The 22,074-nt window shown below is 39.7% G+C and overlaps 1 protein-coding gene and 1 pseudogene across 8 annotated transcripts in view; one reads left to right on the forward strand and one right to left on the reverse strand.

The window, feature by feature from the left end:
• PPP6R3 (protein phosphatase 6 regulatory subunit 3) overlaps positions 1-22,074 on the forward strand; it is a 128,143-nt gene that overhangs the window by 17,351 nt on the left and 88,718 nt on the right. For 3 of the 8 annotated variants that reach the window (XM_036860019.1, XM_036860017.1, XM_036860020.1), the window contains one exon: positions 21,501-21,653. The exons of 4 other annotated variants lie outside the window; for them this stretch is intronic. The gene's annotated coding sequence lies outside the window, so the exon portion shown is untranslated. Of the gene's footprint in view, positions 1-4,176; positions 4,275-21,500; positions 21,654-22,074 lie in introns of those variants that run through there. One more of the 8 variants, XM_036860018.1, reaches the window with a different exon arrangement.
• Positions 1,027-1,867, reverse strand: LOC118899067 (annotated as a pseudogene).

Consider the following 22,074-nt stretch of genomic DNA (forward strand, 5'->3'; position numbering starts at 1 on the left):
CAAATCTTTTCTTGTAAAACATGCATAACACAAATTTACATTTAACCATTTTTTAAATTAATAAACTTTATTTCATAGAGGTTCACAGCAGAATTGAGGCAGAAGTACAGAGCCAGAAGCCTATATACTCCTTGTCTCCCCACGCGCCCCACCCCCTCCAACCTCCATGAACCTACGTTGACACATCATTATCACCCAAAGTCTGCACGTTACATTAGGTTCACTCTTAATGTTGTATATTCTGTGGGTTTGGACAAATGTATGATGACATGTATCCACCATTGTAGTAGTCTGTAGAACAGTTTCACTACCCTAAAAATCCTCTGTGCTTTGCCTGTTCATCCGTGCCTCAGACTTAACCCCTAACAACCACTAATCTTTTTTTCTTTCTTAATATTATATAATGAAAACAGGTGTATTTATAACTTCAGCATACTTCATAAAATCATTATTCACTGAAAATAGACAAATGTTTACAAAGAACATTTAACTTAAATTTCATAGTTGCTTATAAAATGGCACTTGAAAGAGTGACCTGTATAAGGAAATAAGAGTCTTGTCAAGAGACAGTAAACTATAAATATAAAATATACCACAGTGTTAAAAACCTCACAGTGTTCTGTAAGAAAATCAATAAATATAACTTAATCTTTCTGGGGGGAAAGGTATTTAGCATTACAAATTTAAAATACAGATTTTATATATGAATTCAATACGGAATACATTTAAACCTTACAGTGCTACATAATCATTGTCTATTTTGTGGAAAACAATAAAAATATGCACTATTATGCATAAAATAGATAATTAATGAAATCAGACTGTATAGCACAGGGAACTCCACTCAATGCTCTGTGGTGACCCAAATGGGAAGGAAATCCAAAAAAAGAGGGGATACATGTGTCCGTATAGCTGATTCACCCTGCTGCACAGCAGAAACCAACACAACATTGTAAAGCAACTACACTCCAATTAAAAAAAAAAAAAAGTACATTGAAAGAAAAAAGAAAGAAAAAGAATAAAATTCTTAACCACACACACAAAAAAATTATATACTTTTGGAATATGTGTACATCAAACCAAAAGGTTAATTTTTACTTTTTCCTTTATTGGCAACTTTGGGTGCATTTTTAGGTTTTGGTTCCCAGAGGGCATTTGTTACAACGCCCTCTTGAAGCCACGCCTCTGTCCAGGTCGCCAGCCTTTTTCTTGTCTGTTATTTCCTTGACTCTGTTCATGTATACTCTGATTCTTTCCAGTTCCTGCTTTACTGGATGTTCCTTAGGATTGGCTCCCTGAGTTGCCAGATAAACCAAAACATTGAATTTAATGTGTAAGCAGAAACTAAATCCACTTTTGCTTGTTCAAGTGGGTCCAACTTCTGCAACAACTCATTTCTAGAAACAGGCGTCATGGTCTTCAGCATCTCATCCACAGCACCAATGGAATTCTCACATGTTGATAAATATTCATGAATTTCTCCTGGATAGTCTTCATTAATTTCTTCACCTGCCATTATTGTCAACTCTCAGGCCTTCCACTCCTGCCTCCCAGAAAGCAGTTGGCAGCGGTGACGTCAGTGGCGCACCGGCTCTGCCCACAGCGAGCAGCGCTCTCCAATGACTTCACTAATCTTTTTAATGTCTCTATAGTTTTCCTTTTTCTAAAACGAAATATAGTAGGAAACATGCAGCATTGTAGACTTTTTAGACTGGCTTATTTCGTTTAGTAATATACATTTAAGGTTCCTCCATGTCTTTTCACGGCTTGAGAGCTCATTTCTTTTTAGTGCTGAGTAATGTTCCATTGTTTGGTTGTACCAGTCTATGCACTCACCTACTGAAGGACATCTTGGTTGCCTTCGAGTTTTGGCAGTTATGAAAAAGCTGCTGTAAACATCTGTGTGCAGGTTTTTGTGTGAACATAAGTTTTCAGTTCGTTTGAGTAAATATCAAGGAGCATGATTGGTCTCATAGAATGAGTTAGGAAGTATTCCTTCTGTTTCTGTCTTTTGGAAGAGATGATAGAGAATTGGTATAATTTTTTCTTTAAATGTTCGGTTGAATTCATCAGTAAACCCATTTGGACGTGATACTTTCTGTTTTAGGTTATTAATAATTGATTCAATTTCTTTAATAGATGTGTAGACCTATTCAAACTGTCTATTCTTATGTGAGTTGTGACAGATTGTATCTGTCAAGGAGTAGATTGTATCTGTCAAGGAGTTGGTCCGTTTCATCTAGGTTATCAAATCTGCGGCTATAGAGTTGTTCATAATATTCTTTTATTATCCTTTTATTGTATATGGGATCTGTAGTGACTCCCCTCTTTCATTTCTGATATTAGCAGTTTAGGTCTTCTTTCTTCCTTAGTCTGGAAAAAGTCTTACGAGTTTTATTGATTTTTTGTTTGTTTGTTTTTGAAGAATCAGCTTTTGGTTTTGTTGACTTCCTCTACTGATTTCTTGTTTTAAAATTCTTTTATGCCCTAATTTTTATTATTTCAATTTTCTGCGTAGTTTGGAATTAATTTGCTCTTCTTTATCTAGTTTTCTAAGGTGAAAGCTTAGATTATTGATTTTAGATGTCTTCTACTATATGCTTTCAATTCTATAAATTTTAATCTAAGCACTGTTTTTGCTGCATCCCCCAAAGTTTTTAGTAAGTTGTATTTTCATTTTGTTCAGACATTTTTAAAGTTTCTCTTGAGATTTTTTTGTCTTTGATCCATGTGTTATTTAGAAGTGTAATGTGTAATCTTCAAGTACTTTGGGTTTTTCCAGCTATCTTTCTGTTACTGATTTCTAGTTTAATTGCATTGTGGTCTAAGGGCAGACACTGTATGATTTCTGTTCTTAATTTGTTAAGGTGTATTTCATAGAACGTGGTCCATCTTGGTGTGTATTCCATGTGTGTTTGAGAAGAATGTGTGATTTGCTACTGCTGGATGAATTAGTCCATACATGTCAATTATATACAGTTGATTGATGGTGCTGTTGAGTTCAGTTGTGTCTTTATTGATTTTCTGCTTGCTGGATTTGTCCATTTCTGATAGAGGAGTGTTAAAGTCCCCAATTATAATAGTAAATTCATCTATTTTTCCTTGCAGTTTTATCCGTTTTTGACTCGTATTTTGATGCTGTTGTTAGCTGCATAACATTAAGGATTGTTATGTCTTCTTGGAGTATTGACCCCCTTTTCATTTTGTAATAACTCTTCTTATCGCTGACAACTTTCTTTGCTCTGAAGTCTTCTCTGTCTGAAATTAATATAGCCACTCCCAGTTTGTTTTAATTAGTGTTAGTATGGTCTGGCTCTTTCCCTTTACTCTTAACCTATATGTGTCTTTGAATTTAAAGTGGATTTCTTGTAGACAACATATGAGATGCCCGGGTGTAGGTTTTTGTTTTTGTTTTTTTGCATTTATCCTGCTTGGTGTTCCCTGAGATAACTGGATCTGTGGTTTGGTGTCCGACATTAATTTGGGGGAAATTCCCAGTCATTATTGCTTCAAATATTGTTTCTATTCCTTTTCTCTTTTCCTTCCGGTATTCCCATTGCATGTATGTTATACCTTTTGTAGTTGTTCCACAGCTCTTGGATATTTTGCACACCGCCCCCCCCCCGCAACCCCCCCCCCCCCCAGTTTTTTTCCTCTTTGCTTTTCCATTTTGGAAGTTTCTAGTGTCATATCTTCAGGCTCAGTGTTTCTTTCCTCAGCTATGTTCAGTCTACTAATGAGCCTATCAGAGGCATTATTCATTTCTGTTACAGTATTTTTGGTCTGTAGCATTTCTTTTTAATTCTTTCTTAGAATTTTTATCTATTTGCATTATTTTATCCATTATTGCATGTTGTCTGCCTTTTCCATTAAAGCTCTTAGCTTACCTGGTCTGATAATTCCAGCATCTCTGGCATACATGACTGGTTCTGATGGTTGTTCAATCTCTTCAAACTTTTTTGTCTTTTTAGTATGCTTTGTAATCTTTTTTGAAAGGCAGACATGATGCACTGGTAAAAGGAACTGTGAAGAATAGACGTTTGGAAGTGTAGTGGTAAAATGTCTGGGGAGGGGAAATGTTCTGTAGTGCTATGATTCAGTCTCAGTCTTTTGGTGAGCCTGTGCCCCTGAACTGTGAACTTCACCAGTGCTTCTCTGCTTTTTTCCTTTTCTTAGGTGGTACAGGATGGCTAGAGTGGCCTGGAGTTGTGTACTTCCCTTTCCTCATGCGGAAGGTTAGAGGGGGCTGGAGTTGGATATTTCCCTTCCTCCAGGTAGGTTAGGTTCTGGTAAAACCTCAGTGGGTTAGGCTCTGGTAAAATAGTTTTTTTTTTTGAAGGTGAGCTTTGTTAAGAATGGAATGTCCTGATATATTTCAAAAAATAGAAAAGAAAATGTTCTTTTCCCCCTCCCAGAAACATGAGGGGAGGGGAAAAGTCTATTCACTCACCTACTGAAGGACATGTTGGTTGCTTCCAAGTATTGGCAAGTATGGATAAAGCTGCCATAAACATCTGTGTGCAGGTTTTTGTGTGATCATAAGTTTTCAACTTCCTTGGGTAGATACCAAGGAGCACGATTGCTGGATTGTATGGTAAGAATATGTTTAGTTTTGTAAGAAACTGCTGAACTGTCTTCCAAATGCCTGTACCATTTTGTACTTTCATCAGCAGTGATTGAGAGTTCCTGTCGCTCTACATCCTCACCAGCATTTGGTGTCAGTGTTTTGGACTTTGGCCATTCTAATTGGTGTGTAGTTGTGTCACATTGTTTTAATTTGCATGTTTTTGGTGATATAATGATGTGGATCATATCTTTGTTAATGACTGTATTTCAATGGATAGATAAAAGAACCTTGGTGCAGATAAAATCATTGTTATTCAGGTTCCATGTGTTTGTGGATGACCTGGATTGTTTATCCTGTGGTGGTCCCCACAGTGTCCTGTGACCTTTATATTTAGACATTTCTCTTTTTTTTTCTGTTATAAACTCTTTGGACATTGTTATATATAAGACTTTTTTACTCAGGATAAATATCTTAGTGTGAACTCATTAAAGCAGAGTAATTGGGTCAAGGAATGTATAGATTTTTAACACCCTTTGATATCTATGGCCAGAAAAATTACCCCAGTTTATGCTTTTATCAGCCGTTCTAGCCAGTTTTATATTAATGTATATTTAAAATCTTTTTTATTAGGGGGAAATTTTAACGCACACAAATAGAGAATAGTGTAATGAGCCCTCAGGTACTCAGCTCCAACAACCATAAACCCAAGGCCAGTCCTGCCCTACTTACTCCTTCAATCCCCACTTCTCTCCTGGATTGTTACTATTTTAAAACTCTATTGAATTGTAATAGAAATATAGAAGAGTACACATCATAAATGAAATTTTCAAAGTCTGAAACCCACTTGGGTAATTGGGTCCCGGGTATCTCCTTTGTCCCCTTTCAGTCATACCCTCCTCTCTCCCGAGGGCAGCCAGTATCCTGATACTTAACTGCATTAAGTTTTGTTCCTTAAATAAATAGAATCTTACGGTATGTTCACTTGTGTCTGAGTTTTTCTCTTGACATTGTGTGTGAGATTGTTGGGGATATACCTAGAAGTGAAATTGCTAGCTTGTAGAGGTGTGCATATATTCCATTTTGGAAAACTGTGGCTGCATCTACTAAAGTGGCTGTGCCAGATTACACTTCCCCCAGCAGTGCGTGATGTTCCGCTTACTCCATACTGTCTTTAATAGCTCATATCTTTCTTTCGTGCTTTTCATTTTAGCTACACCCCTAGCTGTGTAGTGATACCTTACAGTAGTTTTAATTTGCACTAGTGAAGTCAAGCACCTTTTCATGCTTTTTTTGGTTGTTTAGTTATCCTTTTTCATTTTTATCTTTTTAAAATTTTATTGAAGTATAGTTGATTTACAATGTTGTGTTAATTTCTGCTGCACAACAAAGTGACTCAGTTATACATACATATATACACATACACACACACATTCTTTTTCTTTTCATTCATTCATTCATCATTCATTTATTTATTTTTGGCCACGCCACGTGGCATGTGGGATCTTAGTTCCCCTACTGGGGATTTTTTTTTTTAATTAATTAATTAATTTATTTATTTATTTTTGGCGGTGTTGGGTCTTCGTTTCTATATGAGGGCTTTCTCCAGATGTGGCGAGCGGGGGCCACTCTTCATCGCGGTGCGCGGGCCTCTCACTGTCGCGGCCTCTCTTGTTGCGGAGCACAGGCTCCAGACACGCAGGCTCAGTAGTTGTGGCTCATGGGCCTAGTTGCTCCACGGCATGTGGGATCTTCCCAGACCAGGGCTCGAACCCGTGTCCCCTGCATTGGCAGACAGATTCTCAACCACTGCGCCACCAGGGAAGCCCCCCCCCCCCCCCCCCCCCCCCGCTACCGAGGATTGAACCTGTGCCCCCTGCAGTGAGAGCACGGAGTCTTAACCACTGGACTGCCAGAGAAATCCCGATATATACATTCTTTTTAATATTCTTTTCCATTATGGTTTATCACAGGTTATTGATTATAGTTTCCTGTGCTATACGGTAAGACCTTGTTGTTTATCCATCTTATATACAATATTTTGCATCTGCTAATCCCAAACTCTCAATCCTTCCCTTCCCCAACCCCCTAGTTATTCTTTTTTAATGAAGAGTAATATTTGTCTCCTTTTCTTTTGTCTATTGCATTGTCTGTTTTATCATATTAACTCTCTGTTGCTTCATAGCAATTATCCCCAAACTTAGTGGTTTATAACAACAGTAAACATTTATTATCTCATAGTTTTTGTGGGTTAGGAACTTGGGAGCGACTTGGCTGGGCCATTTGGCTTGGATGTCATCAACCTCTGAAGGCTTGACTGGAGTTGGAGGATCCTTCCCAAGGTGGCTCATTCGCATGCCTGGCAGGTTAGTCCTGGCTGTCAGTGGGAGGCCACAGTTCCTTTTCATGTAGGCGTTTGACAGGATTGCCTAAGTGTCCTGTCCTCGGGACATGGTGACTGACTTCCCCCTGAGAGAGTGATTTGAGAGAAATAGCACCAGGTGGAAGCTATCATTTTTATGACACAACCTCAAAAGTCTCATGGCATTTAATTTTGCCATATTCTGTTTGTTAGAAGAGACTCACTACATCGTCCCACCTTGGGGAGTTAAGTTCCCTTTTTGAAAGGAGTGTCAAAGAATTTGTGGACATATTTTCAAACACAGCATTTGGTAGGGTTTCTTTTATTCTGGATATGAATCTTTCAGGAGATGCAAACATGGTGAATATCTTTGCCTACTCTGGGGATTGTCATTGTGTCTTTGGAGGAAGAGGAGTGAATGTAATTCAGTTGATTAATGTTTCCTTTATGGCTAGCCCCTTACATATTACTTTGAAGAAAATCCCAAAATGATTATCTTGTTTCTTCTGTAAATATGTCAGTATAGATCTTTCAAAAATAAACACTTTTTTTTGTTTTAACCGTAACATAAGCACAAAACTATAACATCTAAATAAAACTCCCACAAAGCAGTTGCTTGATACTATCCAGTACCTAGTCGGAGTTGAAATTTCCAGTTGTCTCAAATGTCATAATTTTTATATATACAGTTTTCTAATTTTGGCAAATCAGGATCCAAATAAGGTCTACCAGTTAAAACAATTCCCCCTACCTCACTTTCCATCTGTTTGTGGAAGACCTCGATTTTTTTTGTCTTGTAGTATCCCCACAGTGTCCTCTGCCTGGTAAGCAGGTAGTTGTAAGTTTCTCTGTTTGGGCGTAAACTTTCCTGCAGTCTTGCTTGTGTGTCTTCTTTGGTTGTGATCTGTCTCTGGAGGTTGAATGTGGACCCAAATTGAAATTTTTAAAGGGCTTCCAACCTAAATCACATTGAAATTCGTTCAGATTATAGTTCTAGACTTAAAATGTAATAATGTTTGTTTTGAAATGTACTCTGTGTGTTTGTGAGGCCATCTGAGAGTGCATTTTTTGTTTCTTTAGAAGACCCCACACTGACTGTAAACCTTGCCCTCTTGAAGATACCACACCCTCTCTGGTAGTTTAAATGTTGCAGGGCATAACATAAGGTGGTGTGATACTTTTTGCAAAGCCCCACCTCCCAGGTTTTTTGTTTTGTTTTGTTTTGGTTTTTCACTTGACATATAGTTGGTATAACAATATTATGTTAATTTCAGGTGTACAGCATAGTGATTGGACATTTAAATACATTACAAGATGATCACTACCTAAATCTTATTAATTAGACTTTCCATGTTAACCGTCTACTTTTTTTTTTTTCCTCCTTGTACTGTCCACTAGCTTTCCTTCTCTCATGGCTGATTTTTTGAGTTATGATGACTAGGTTTTAAGGGTTGATGACTCAAAATGTTTTTAGGCCACCTTAAATTTCCAGTCTTCCCCAGTTTCTGACTTTCCCTTCTAACAGAAAATTTAGCACCGAAAAATTACAAAAATTAATGACGTAATTAGGATGAATGTTAGAGAAGCAGATAAAGTATTTCTTAAAATTCACGTATGTGTAAAGTTTCAACTTAGTTTTCTTAACAATTCTGAAACCGATTACTGGGATTAGAAGGAGCTGGGCAGGTAGACGGAGGTCGTCACTTGATCTGTGTTGTTTCAGTAGTTCAGAAGAATGTATTTGTGTATTATTTGTATAAATTCAAATGATGATTTACTGTAAGAATGCAAAATATGAAAAACAAAGAAGGCCTTTCTCTGACTCCATGTTGTGGGTTTCCTTAATGAAAGGGTGACTGGGCGCAGTGAGCCTGCCGCAGCGCCAGCCAGAAGTCAGGACACCTGGCTCTGGTGTGCTCTGCAGAGCAGGTCTCAGTATACATTTGTTGAATTAAAAAAAAAAAGTTGTTTTAATACACATTGTACTTCATTTATTTTTTAAAATTTATTTTATTTATTATCATTTATTTTTGGCTGTGTTGGGCCTTCGTTGCTGTGCGCAGGGGCTACTCTTTGTTGCGGTGCGCAGGCTTCTCATTGCGGCGGCTTCTCTTGTTGTGGCTCACGGGCTCTAGAGCGCAGGCTCAGTAGTTGTGGCTCACGGGCTTAGTTGCTCCACGGCATGTGGGATCATTCCGGACCAGGGCTCAAACCCATGTCCCCTGTATTGGCAGGCGGATTCCTAACCATTGCGCCACCAGGGAAGCCCAAATTGTACTTTAAAAGTGTGGTTCAACTTCAAGTAAGAGCTAAATTTTCAGTGTTTTGTTTTTAAATGAGTGTATGTAAAGGATACCGATTGTTGACCATAATTCTTTCAGCAAATATCTGGGTGCCTGTCCAGTGCCAGGCCTGGTGCTTTCAATGCTTTGGTCACACGTGGTTTAAAAAGATGGCATGCTGGTGCCCTCAGTGAATCAGGACAGTGTCTCAATAGAGATACAGTGCAAGCTACATATGTAATCATAAATTTTCTAGTGGCCTCATGAAAAGGAAACAGGTAAAATTAATTTTAATGTATTTTATTTAACCCAGTAATACAAAACATTGTCAGTTCAGCATGTCATATAAAATTATTAATGAGATATTTTCACTTCTTTCTTTTGTACTAAGTCTTTGAAGTCAAGTGTATGTTTTACACATACATACTTCTCAGTTCGAACTAGCTGTGTTCCATTTGCTTAGAAGCCTTATGTGGCTGCCACAGTGGACCGCATAGATCAGATTATCCTCATTGTTATCATCACTCGCATGGAGTGGCAGAGGACACTGACTGGGAACGCAGGAAACGGTGGCTTAAAGGGGCCAGAGGAGACGCAGGAGGTGAATTAGGAAGCTGTTCTTATCCTCCGGGTGGTGGCAGAGGAAGGTGAAGAAGGGGAGATACCCAGAAGATGGAGTTGACAAAATTTTGATGAATTGGATATTGGGAGGGAAAAGAGGAGCCAGGCTCTGTCTTTTACAACTGGGGTGTGCCTTTTCTGGGACAGGGAGAACTTAGTGAGGAAAGAGTTTGGTTGGTGGTCAGTGTATGATAGAGAGCAAAAACCCATTTAGGAGACACTAAATTTAATGTGCTCGCAAGACATCCAAGGGGAAATGTCTGCTAATAGTTGGGTACCTGTGTTTGAAGTGCAGAGATGGCCTTAATTGGTTTTATAAATTTGAATCTCAACTGTGTTTACAGAGGTATATTTTAAAACCCGTGGAAACGGCTTCATTTATTCAACAAAACCTTTTTTTTTTTAAGGTCTCCCCAGGCCTTGTTTCAGTTGCTTCGGCAACAGGGTGAGTAGAAGACATGGAAGTGGACTCCCCAGCCAGTGTAGTCCGCTGGGGAGAGTGTACCTAGGTAGTGTCCACAGTCTGAACCCTGTGGGAACCTCTGCCTCGGAGGAGACCGAGAGGTAGCCAGTGAGAAAACGAGGCGGGTGTGATCTCAAAGAAGCCAAGTGAGGAGAAGGTGCCAGTAAGGAGGGTCTCCTGGTGAACAGTACTGAATGCTCCCGAGAGCAAGGTTGAGAGGAGGACAGAAGAGTTTCACTTAGATTTAGCCCCATCTGGAGGTCACTGGTGACTTGAAAAGGCAGTTTCAGTTGAGTGGTACAGATAGACACCAGATTGGAATGAGCTGAAGAGGGAATGCTTTGAGACAAAGGGCTCGTTTTCTTACTTTTAAATAACCACTACAAACCATTGAGAAGACAGGCCCAGTAGAAAAATGAACAAAGGGTATAAACAGACAGTTGGCAGAAAAGTGAAGTATAAATGGCTCTTAGACATGAACAGTGCTCTTAAGAGAAAAAGACATTGTTGGGCAAGGCTGTGAGGAACCAGGCATACACACCTCCATTGGTGGTGGGAATGTGGATAGCCATGACCTCCAATGGCTATTGTGCAGCTAATTAGAAATGAACATTATTTAATCCAGCAGTTCCACTTCTGGGAACCTTGGCGTTTTTTGGTGATAGTGAAAATTGAAAACTAAATGGTCCATCAGTGGTGGCCTGGTTAAATCAACTGTAGTGTAAAGGAAAGTCGGTATCAGCCAAAACTTGTTTTATTTTTTGGCTGTGTTGGGTCTTCGCTGCTGTGCGTGGGCTTTCTCTAGTTGTGGCGAGTGGGGGCTACCCTTCGTTGTGGTGCGTGAGCTTCTCATTGCGGTGGCTTCTCTTGTTGCGGAGCACAGGCTCTAGGTGCGCGGGCTTCAGTAGCTGTGGCACGCGGGCTCAGTAGTTGTGGCTTGCGGGCTCTAGGGCGCAGGCTCAGCAGTTGTGGTGCATGGGCTTAGTTGCTCTGGGGCATGTGGCATCTTCCCGGACCAGGGCTTGAACCTGCAACCCCTGCAGTGGCAGGAGGATTCTTAACCACTGTGCCACCAGGGAAGTCCTGCTAAAACATTTTATTCTTCAAAAAGTAGAATTTGGTTTTGTTTTTTCTACCATGCTATAAACCAGGGACTTTGAGAGTGATTCTTTCTCCCCATTTTAAAAGATTGAAAAAAATATCAGTGGGTCTGGTATAGGCACAGAAGGTATGTGAAAATATGCCTTTGAAGAGCGATGTTAAGCCTGTCATTCTCTCTTGACTTTCTGCCTTTTAACACACTTCACATGAATTATTAGTCTGTATTCCCGTCTCCACATACCTGTTAGGGTTCTTTTTAAAGGATCTTGTCCTGTTTTATATATGTTCTGAGTTGTATACCACAGGAAAGATGGGTATAGCATATCTTACCAGCTTCATGGATGAATTCACACTCCAGTTTGCCTTATTGCATCTAAAAATAACCATAGTTCCTGTCGTGAGAGCATCGTTTTACTTGGTTTGGATCATTGATAAAGTAAGCAAGCATCTGATGTTGTCTGAGAAAGCTGGATGTAGCAATGGTGATGATACTGCAGCTGCCTGATGGAGGAGGAAGACTTCCTTTGTCCACCTTCTGTGAGGGAAGGGACAGTACAAACCTCTGTGCGCTATATGTTCTCCTGCCACCTACGTTAACCTGGTTTTACTGACCTTCCTGCTTTGGAGAAAGCAGCGTGTTCACATATGGACTTAAAGCAAAAACAAAAAACTGGGTACACCCTAGTAGACCAAATCAGTCTCCCAGCAGAGTACATTGATATTGTAGTGGGTTGGCCAGAAAGTTCAGTTAGTGAATATGTTGTTCAATAAAGTTCTTCATGAAAATGAAAAATGTGTCTTTTATAGTTACTTAAAACCAAACGAACTTTTTGGCCAACCCAATATAACTTTAAATTCTCTGTCATTGGGACTCTCTACTTTAAGATCTTGTTTAAATTTAATTAATTTCGTTTAAGAGTTTGAGTCTGTGGTTATTCATTGATTCCTCTTTCTTCATTTCTTAGAGTATCCTGGTTTCACTTATATTTTATATTTCTTCTTAGAGCCACAGGGAAGAAGTAGTTGAGGGTTTGAAGCATCTTAAATGATAGTTTAGTCTACTCATCTCATTTTACAGATACGAAAACAGGCTCAGAGAGATGAGTTTGCTTGCCCAAAGGTTGACTGAACTGAATCCATATTCTCTTGGTCTTCCCCATTAAATGTGGTGAAGTGAGGAGTAACATGATACCCTTGTATCATCAGGGTGAGGTAACCTGCCATAACTTTGAGGTGGGTGTGTGGCTTATATTTTTATTTTATTTCATTTTATTTTTTTGGAAAGATTTCTATTTTATGTATTTAGTTTTTGGCTGCGTTGGGTCTTTGTTGCTATGTGCAGGCTTTCTCTAGTTGCGGTGAGCGGGAGCTACTCTTCGTTGCGGTGCGTGGGCTTCTCATTACGGTGGCCTCTCTTGTTGTGGAGCACGGGCTGTAGGTGCGTGGGCTTCACTAGTTTTGGCACGCGGGCTCTAGAGCTCAGGCTCAGTAGTTGTGGCGCACGGGCTTAGTTACTCCGCGGCATGTGGGATCCTCCCGGACCAGGGCTCGAACCCGTGTCCCCTGCATTGGCAGGCAGATTCCCAACCATTGTGCCACCAGGGAAGCCCGGGGTGTGTAGCTTTAATTACACTGCAACAGTTTTAATGAAGACTCTTTTTCCCCTTCGGGTCCTAGTTGCGGCATGTGGAATCTTTGTTGCCTCATGTGGGATCTTTTTAGTTGTGGCATGTGGTCAGGGATCTAAGTTCCCTGAACAGGGATCGAACCCGGGCCCCCTGCATTGGGAGCACAGAGTCTTAGCCACTGGACTGCCAGGGAAGTCCTGAGACTTTTAATTTATATGCTGCACTAATTTATTTTTAGTCATGGAGACAATCTAATGGAACTCTCTTTACATTTTTTGGTTGAGAAAGTTGAAGCCTAGAGATGTGAACTTACCCAAAATTGTAGACCATAAACGTTTATTCTGTGCTTAGTTTTTAATGTGAGTCAGAGCAGTGCTGCCCAGTAAAATGGTATTCTTTGTCTGTGCTCAGTGTGGCTATTTAAATTAAAAGAAAATTGAAAATCCAGTTCCTTAGTCTTACTAGCCGCATCGCAGGTGCTCAGTGGCTGTGCGTGGCAGGTGGCTTACTGTATTGGACAGTGTAGGTCTAGAGCATTCACCTTAAAACAATTTTTTTTGAGAACTTTAGAAGTGTTAGTGGTGGGCACCAAGAGTTAATGAGTATGATTAGAATTGCCAACTAGAAATCAGGTTTGTGTTTAAACGTAGGAGGAAAAAAATCACTCAGAGCTTGTGGCAGTGCTATAACCAGTTGTGACTTGGGCCCTTTCTTGGTTCGTATTTCATCTATTCTTTAGGACAGTAACCAAGAGCCTATATGAAGGACTTTTCCTTTTCCATCTCTCAGGTATCTTGGTTTGCCAATTGAAAATCCCATCCTTGGGTTGAATTTTCAGTGATACATTCATTCATCTTCATGCTGCTTAGCATGTTTTCTAGTCTCTGTACTTCTATTTCACATATTAATCACTTGGTTACTAAGATGCCCTACAAAAAGTTTGATGTCTTTCTTGCTTTTGTACTCAGGATTATGGAAGTTTAAGTTTTTACATCAAATTAAGCTTGATATGTAACCATGGCTGAGCCAGCTAAGTATAGCTTTGGCGATTGGAATCATGTAGTCTTTTGTACCATTGCTCTACATCTCTGCACACTGTTGTTGTTGTAACAGGCAGCGTTGGATTTCTGGGCTTTACTTTGGATGCTAATTTACTAATTTATGATTTGGCTCCATTTTAATAGCAACTTAGATTGGGTTGGCTTTCATGTACGATGGCAGTGATTTGAGTGTCCATAAGGGTGCATAGCCGGACGATGACATAATCCAGTCAGGTGCCAAAGTTTTTACTTAGTCCTTTACGTACCTGATTTTGCTTTTAAAAGGTGGTAGTATGGATTTACCTTGGGTGTTTTATACTTTAAAAAGCAGTCTTTTTGCATTCTTGTCACAGTAATTTTTGATTAATGCTTTAGAAGCCTGTATTCTTGCCACAGCATGTATTAAATTGATGGGTGTTTCTGAAGTTAGCTGATAGTTACATATATATCTGTGTGTATCTATGTATATGTATAAAAATACATACATATATATTGAAAGATGCCTCTGAAGTCATCCAAACGATGTTACTTACTTAGTTTGTTTCTCCCAATTATGAGTGTTTGTGTGCTCATTTTTGATGATTTTTGTGGTCAAAATATGGGGGATTTTTTTTTTTTTTAAATTTACAGTGTGCTAGGCATTGAGGATAAAATGGTGAGCAAGACCTCATAGAGATGGAGTATCTTCCCATCTCATTATCTTGCATCTCTTTAGACTTGGGTGTTTTGAGCATGTGTGAGCACACTTGCAGAGATAGGATCATTGAGATCCACATTAACATGATACTCTGATTGAGCTGGCCTACCTTAGGGCTTCCTGATGTTAATAAGAGTAGACTTGCTTCCTTTTGTGGGTCCAGGCTCTAGGCTGTATCACCTGTCTGTAACTGAGAGGTTGTCTTTAGTTGTGTATGATATGTGACACAAGGAGAAAATATTTTCTTGCATGTTATGTAATAGCTACGGCTTCCTCTTGTCAATTTGCATTTGTCAAGAGTATCATGGAATTTATGGTAAAAAGTCATATGAGAGCATAGGGAGCAAGTTATTATTCCTTTTTCCCCAAAGTGAGTCTTTAAAAAAATAAATAAATAAATTGAGTGTTCATGTAAGGATTATTTGGAGTGTCCTTTCTTATTATTCTCAATGAGAAAATAGAAATAATACCTAAGAGGTTTGAGAAGCATGCGTGTAATGCTGGCAGAAAGGGTTTGTAAGGGTAGATGTTCATTCTTGCTATTCTTGAGTTCTGTGACTAAGCAAGTACATATTTAGATACTCTTTAGCTGAGAATCTGTTCCTTTGCTGTTTTAGGCTAAACCAGCCCTCATTCTTGATTGATATTTTTATACTTATGTTCTTACATTCTCTTCATTGGCCTTAATCAGAGTCAGTAGTATTGGAAAGAGGAGACCCTTTGTGAGAGAGTTATGTTACATGGTTATTGAGGAAAATGTGGCTCCTTTAAGGAATGATTGGCAAAAATAAATACAAAAGTAAAAGTATATTATCTTTAAAAAAAATCTTGTTTTCCTTTTTTGAGGGGGCCCCTCTGGATCCATGTCCTCTGAAAGAATAACCTAATGATGTCAACGGCTATAGACTGAATGTTTGTTTCCCCTCTAACATTCATATGTTGAAACCTAATCCTCAGTGTGATGGTGTTGGGAAGTGAGGCCTTTGGGGGGTGATGAGGTGTGAGAGTGGAGCCCTAATGATTGGGATTGGTGATCCCAGAGAGTTCCCTCATCCCTTTCTGCCATGTGAGGACACAGAAAAGGCTGTGGTCTATGAACCAGGAAGGGGGTCCTCACCAGGCGCTACGGATGCTGTGATCTTGGACTTCCCAGTCTATAGCAGTGTGAGAAGTAAATTTCTGTTGTTTGTAAGTCATCCAACATATGGTATTCTGTTATAGCAGCCCGAATGCACTATGACGTCAACTAGTAAACTATGTGTTATATTCTTTGTTAGCAAATCTGTATTTTTCCTCCTTCAGCTTGTATGACATTGTGCTGTTGCTCCCGCTGCCTTTCAGTAGTCTGCTCTCTAGCCATGCCCCTTTCTCGTTTTTGTCCTTTAATCATGATGTAAAACTTATGGTTTCCTAGTAATTTAACACGAGGGGAGAATTCCTCCTTTTTCAGTTTCTGTATTCTTTGGGAAGAACTTTCCATCATCCTTATGGATTCCACCATCATCTGTATGTTTTAACTTTTAACACAAACATTTGTTTCCAGCTTAGTTAGGTTTTTTCCAGTGGGCTCATGTCATAGTTTGTCTGGATACTGTCAGTTCAGTTCGTTCCAGGCCAGGATCAGGAACTCTTTTGTCTTCATTTCTAAAACAGTGCTTTGCTCATTTCTCCTTCACCATCAGCACCCTCTTGGGACCCACAGGCTTAAAGCAGAATTTTTTTTTCCCATTTTACTTCTCTCTCCATTTATTATTTCACCAAGTCCTGCTTCATTCTTTCTGTAATTTAATTTGCCATTGTCCATGGCCACTGGCACCACATTTAAAGCTTTGATTACTTTATTTTTATATTAGATTCATAAATTTATTGAAAGAGGAAGAAAGTTTAGAGTTAACTTAGTCCAGCTCCTTTATTTTGTAGATGAAGAAATGGATACTCGGGTCAAATGACTTGCCTTAGGTCACACAACTAATGAGTAGCTGATGTTATAGTTCTCTGGTCTCAACATTTAATACTCCCTCCCAGTCTAGCATTCTTCTTAAAATTTTATTTGCAAAAAAATTTTGTCACTTTTGCGTATCTCCAGTTAAGGGTGAGCTAGCTTTAGGAGGTTGGATAAGATGACAGCACTTTTTAGCCACCCCTCCCTCTTTCCCCCTTCCCTGAAGGCGACTATATTACTTAGAACTCTTTTAGCCAGTTAAAAAACACATATTTATCTCCATATGTCTGAAGAGCATACTGGAAGAGTTCATAATTACGTGCATGCTTGCTGATTTTTTTAGCACATCTATTGATTTCCCTTTCTGAAAAGATATGGAAGATAAGGATTAGCTTACTCTTTTTCCCTCACTGCACCCTCTTCCCCACATTCTGTCTTCCCCATCTTTCCAATACAGTTTTATTGCAATTTTGGTTAAATCAATATTTATCCATTATTACTTGGGATGCTATTTATAGTGTCAAGTAGTAAATTACAAATACTTTTCCTAAACAACTTCTGGTTTTCCTTGGAAATGTTGTGTCAACTTTTTTTTTTTTTAATGTATCAATCACTAATTTAGCCTCACATTTTTAGCCAGTTACATGTTCAGGTATTCCATCAGCTTTATCTTTTTGAAGAAATTTTTACCTGCTCCAGACTGGACGGCTTGTCCTCCCTGCTGGGAACACAGTTGTCTGCTGGGACCCTGGGAGTTCATTTTGCCTCTCTCCTTCATTGAATTTCCTGTTTCTGTTTCTCTGTTGTTTTAGTGGAGCGCAGTCTCTAGTAGTTTTCTATGAGGAAGGGGTGTGGGAGGTAAGTTTTTTGAGACTTTCTGTGTACTCTTGATTGATAGTTTGGTTGGGTATAGACTTCTGGGTTGGAAGTCATTTTCCTCATGTATTAGTCTGCTAATTATTCTCAGTGCCCTTTTAAATAATATCCCTTTTTTTTTAATTTGATGGATACATTAACTTATCATTCTGAGGATAATTTTTTTTAATGTACTCTTTTTCTTGTATAGTCTTTCCTCCATCCTGCATTTTTCTGTTTTGTTTTGCACTCTCCGTTTCATGATAGAGGCTTTCCTGAGATGTTATCAGAACCCGTCGTTTTCGTTCACATTTAAAGTCGGGGTATATACACGCACAACACAGAGTTGAGTCATATGAAATTGCCATTCTTTCTCAGCTTTGTTCACTATCTGTGAACATACTTAGTTCTCAGATCTTCATTTCTAAATCACACCCTCCACTAAAAGGAACCAGGGCTCCTTGGAGAAATGGGTGATTTTAGAGCTTGGGCAGAGAATGTACAAGATTAATCTAGAACATGTTGTTATGCAAGGAAATAAAGAAATACTCAAAAAACATGGAAAGCACACAGTCCTCTGCTTGAAGGGGTTCCCACTGGCCAAATCTGGGATAACTTGAGCATCAGAATGAATGGTGATATTAATAAATAAAATAAGAATCCGTGAGTCCATACTGATAATGAATTAAAGAATGAATGGGAAAAAGGGAACATACCTTACTGGAGTTATAATGTCAACTGATAAGGGTAGAAGGAACAGTAGATTTACAAAATAAACATCATTTTATAACTGTCAGTAACAATTGATGAAGACAAGAATTGCCAGTGGATTCTAAAACTATTGGGTGAATGTTTTAAGAACATAATCTCAAAATATCTTCCTACAGATTATTTACTAGTTAATTACTAAGGGGAGACTGGTTATTTTACAGTGGAGAAATGAGGCAAATATCATCTTAACCAAGTGATCAAAATCCCAATAATGGGACACACAGACATTATCTTACTACTTATGTGATACTCTAGGAAAAACAAACCTCACTTACCACTTGTGTGGTAGTACTGCCAGATATTTATACCCTATATTCTTCAAAGATGCCAATGAAAGACAGAGAATTGCTGAAGAACTGTTTCAGATGGAGACATGACATTAGGTGTGATCCATGATCTGGATTGAGGTGAAAGGGGATTGCCGTAAGGGACGTTGTAGAGCAGTTGGCGGAATTGGAATGTGGACTGTAGAGTCTATATGGGACAGTTAATGTGTTGCATTCCTGACTTTGACTGTGGTTGTGGAAGAGAATACCCTTGTTCTTAGGAAATACACAGCGAGCTATTTAAAGGTAAAGGATGTGACGGCTGCAGAAGATGGGTGGAAGAGCAAAAGTGACACAGTGGTTAGTTGTGAATCTAGGTGAAGGCTCTGTGGGAGCTTCTTGTACTGCTCTTGCAGCTGTTCTGCAAGTTTACAGTGAAGACTTTTAAAGAAAAGATTGGAGTGAGGGTGGTTGATTGGAGCCCCCATTCACGGGTGGGGGCTCAGTGGCTGTGAACCTTTCAGCAGTGTGATGAGTTGAGCTCCTTTGGTTGGGAAGTCCCCAGTGTCAGGATTTTCAGGTGTTTGTTTCTTGAGGTCAGTGATTAGAAGACACTTTCAGTTTTCATCCTGGCTGGGAATGTCAGAGCCCAGTAGGAGAATCTGGCTGGGGGTGGGGTGGGCAGTTGAGTGGGCCTGTCTCTGCATCCTTTCTGCAGTGCACTCAGTCCCTCTGTTTTCACTGGCAGGCCCACCCTCAGCTGTGCTGGAGTCACCCTCCTTTTTGGCTTCCTCCTGTCATCTGATGGGGTTGGGAAGGGCAGAAGAAGGCAAGGAGATTGGGAATCTAAGTGTTCATTCAATAGCTTTTTCAACCAATATTCCTTTTGCTCCCTAATTTTGTTGGTTCTTGGGATTATGCCTTTAAAAAGCAAGACAAAACAATCAAAACAGTTCTTTTACTGTACTTTTAGAGGCATTTCAATGTGTGTTCAATATACATTCTTTACCCAGGAGTCCCAATACTGCATTTGTATACCATTTCATTCTGTTTTCTATCTTTTGATCTTGTTTCCCACATTTTCACACTTTAGAAAAAAACAGATTTCTTACCATCAATAGTATAGATCCACTCTTTCCCGTAATTAGTCTAAGGGAAAAGACTGAACAATTAAACAAAGACCTTTTTCCAGAAAAGTGGGTTATGTCTCAGCATACTTGTTACAACTTAATAAGCACCTGGATTTGTGATGCCCTGATCGGGCTGACAGCTGTCTTCTCTCTTGGCTTCCCTGGATGGGAGTGTGCAGCACAGTGAGGCAGGCAGGTTGGTACAACTCTGCTGGGAACCTGTGATTGACTGACTGGCTTGGAAGTGGGTGAAGTGGGTAATCTTTTTTTCTTTTGGCTGCATTGGGTCCTCGTTGCTGTACGCGGGCTTTCTCTAGTTGCGGCGAGTGGGGGCTGCTTTTCGCTGCAGTGCGGGGGCTTCTCATTGCGGTGGCTTCTCTTGTTGCGGAGGGCGGGTTCTAGGCATGCGGGCTTCAGTAGTTGTGGCCCATGGGCTCAGTAGTTGTGGCTCGCAGGCTCAGTAGTTGTGCACGGGCTTCCTTGCTCTGCAGCATGTGGGATCTTCCCGGACCAGGGCTCGAACCCATGTCGCCTGCTTTAGTAGATGGATTCTTAACCACTCCACCACTAGGGAAGTCCAGAAGTGGGTGATCTTGGCTGGTGGGAGAAAAGATTGTGGATCAGTTGAGGGTCCTACAGCTACTCAGATTAAACGTCAAATGGGTGTGCGTGTGCACAGGTGTGTGCATTTTGTGGAGTATATAACTTCATTGGATTTTTAAAGGGATCTGGAACCCCTAACACAGAGTGGTTGTGATGCGACTAGAATTACTTATGACATTTAGAAATGTACTCTTTACACTAACATGCTAAGTTGGTCATGTCTAAGGACTGTGGTGGCACATGATCTGTTCTTATGATTTAAAGCAAAAATTTAGGTGATCAATTAAACACGTTTTAAAGTTTTTGTTTAGAAAACATTTCACCGGTAAAATGGTTTTTAGAATCAAATATTTTCTTCATTTTAAACTAGGTTTGTTACAGTTTTTGTTGATTCATTTTGTTTCTTTTAGCAAGTGGTTAGCATTGTTTCTATTTATTATCTTATTTGAGGGAAAATGTTGAGTTGATCACAATGTAGTGTGAATTTTGTGGAACAAAGGCATTAAATAAATGGCATTTATTTTGAGATGCCTTGTAGACTGCATCCTTACAGGATTTCTGATTGGTATATTGTCCATAGTTTGTGTCTTTTCCTGCAGTATTTAGTTATAAATGAAGTGCCTTGGAAGACAGTTTGAATTTATAGTCCTTTCATGTGAAGCATCTGGTTAATTCACATTAGAGACAGGGTTCGTCTACAGCTAGTCCTTAAGTGAACTTAATGTTCTGCTCATGGTTCCTAGTAAGTTACAGTTGTTTAAAGGTATTACACGGGGCTACTTGGGGACATTTAGAGGGAGATACTTCTAAAATTTGTTTTACTGTTTTAAAATATGGTGCCTTTGTACTTAACCCTGTGTTGAGTAAGAATATCATTGATGTTTTCATAAGACAAAGTTAAGCATATGTATTTTTTCTTATTTGCTCACTGATAGTGCTCTTACTGTATGTCTGTTTCTGGGTTACTGTTTTGTGTAGGATAAAAGCTTAGGCAGAGGGATGACAGTGCCTTTTTTCCTCGTGTCACATAGAAACAATTTCAGTTAGCTGGTACTCTTCAATCCTCTGAGGTATAGTTGTGTGTGAACGGAGACCTTGAACCAGTATCTTTAATGGCAGCTCTCATCCGAACAAAAGAGAACACGTTGTCATTTTTGCTCTTTTTTTCTTTATAGGGGAACTTCTGTTTCATGTCCACCATCCCACTTTATTCCGCTAATCTGCTAATGCAGTAAATTGGAAGACAGCTGTTGCCAGGATAACCTGTAATGGGCAAGGAGCCACAGAAAAGAAAACATTTCTTTTAATTTTTAAACTTGGTTTGAAAGGTAAGGTCACTAAGATTATGAGGAGTTTCCTTCCATGAGTTACATCAAGGAAAGAGTTTTCTGTCTTGAGACCCTGGAGTCTAGGTGGACCTGGTCTGGGTCATCACCAGGTACCACCTGGCTCTGTGGCGCTGTGGTATTTTTAGGAAGTTAAATAACAGCCTCTGTAGTTTGCTCTGGTATGTCGTAGAATCTGCAGCACCCATGGGATTCCCAGTTTCCAGGGGATGGGGGTTGGGGTGGGATTGAGCTGGGCCCTAAGGACCAGACAGGCCTAGCAAGCTGAAGTAGCATGCCAGAGAAAGACTGCTAGTAGAGACCCAGCTGCTGCTTCTAGGTCACCTGGCTCTGTGTGTGTGTGTGTGCGCGTGCGAGCGAGCGAGCGAGAGAGAGAGAGAGAGAGAGAGAGAGAGAGAGATTT

The sequence above is a fragment of the Balaenoptera musculus genome, chromosome 8 (assembly GCF_009873245.2).
Source record: "Balaenoptera musculus isolate JJ_BM4_2016_0621 chromosome 8, mBalMus1.pri.v3, whole genome shotgun sequence".
In the NCBI taxonomy this organism is placed as follows: domain Eukaryota; kingdom Metazoa; phylum Chordata; class Mammalia; order Artiodactyla; family Balaenopteridae; genus Balaenoptera; species Balaenoptera musculus.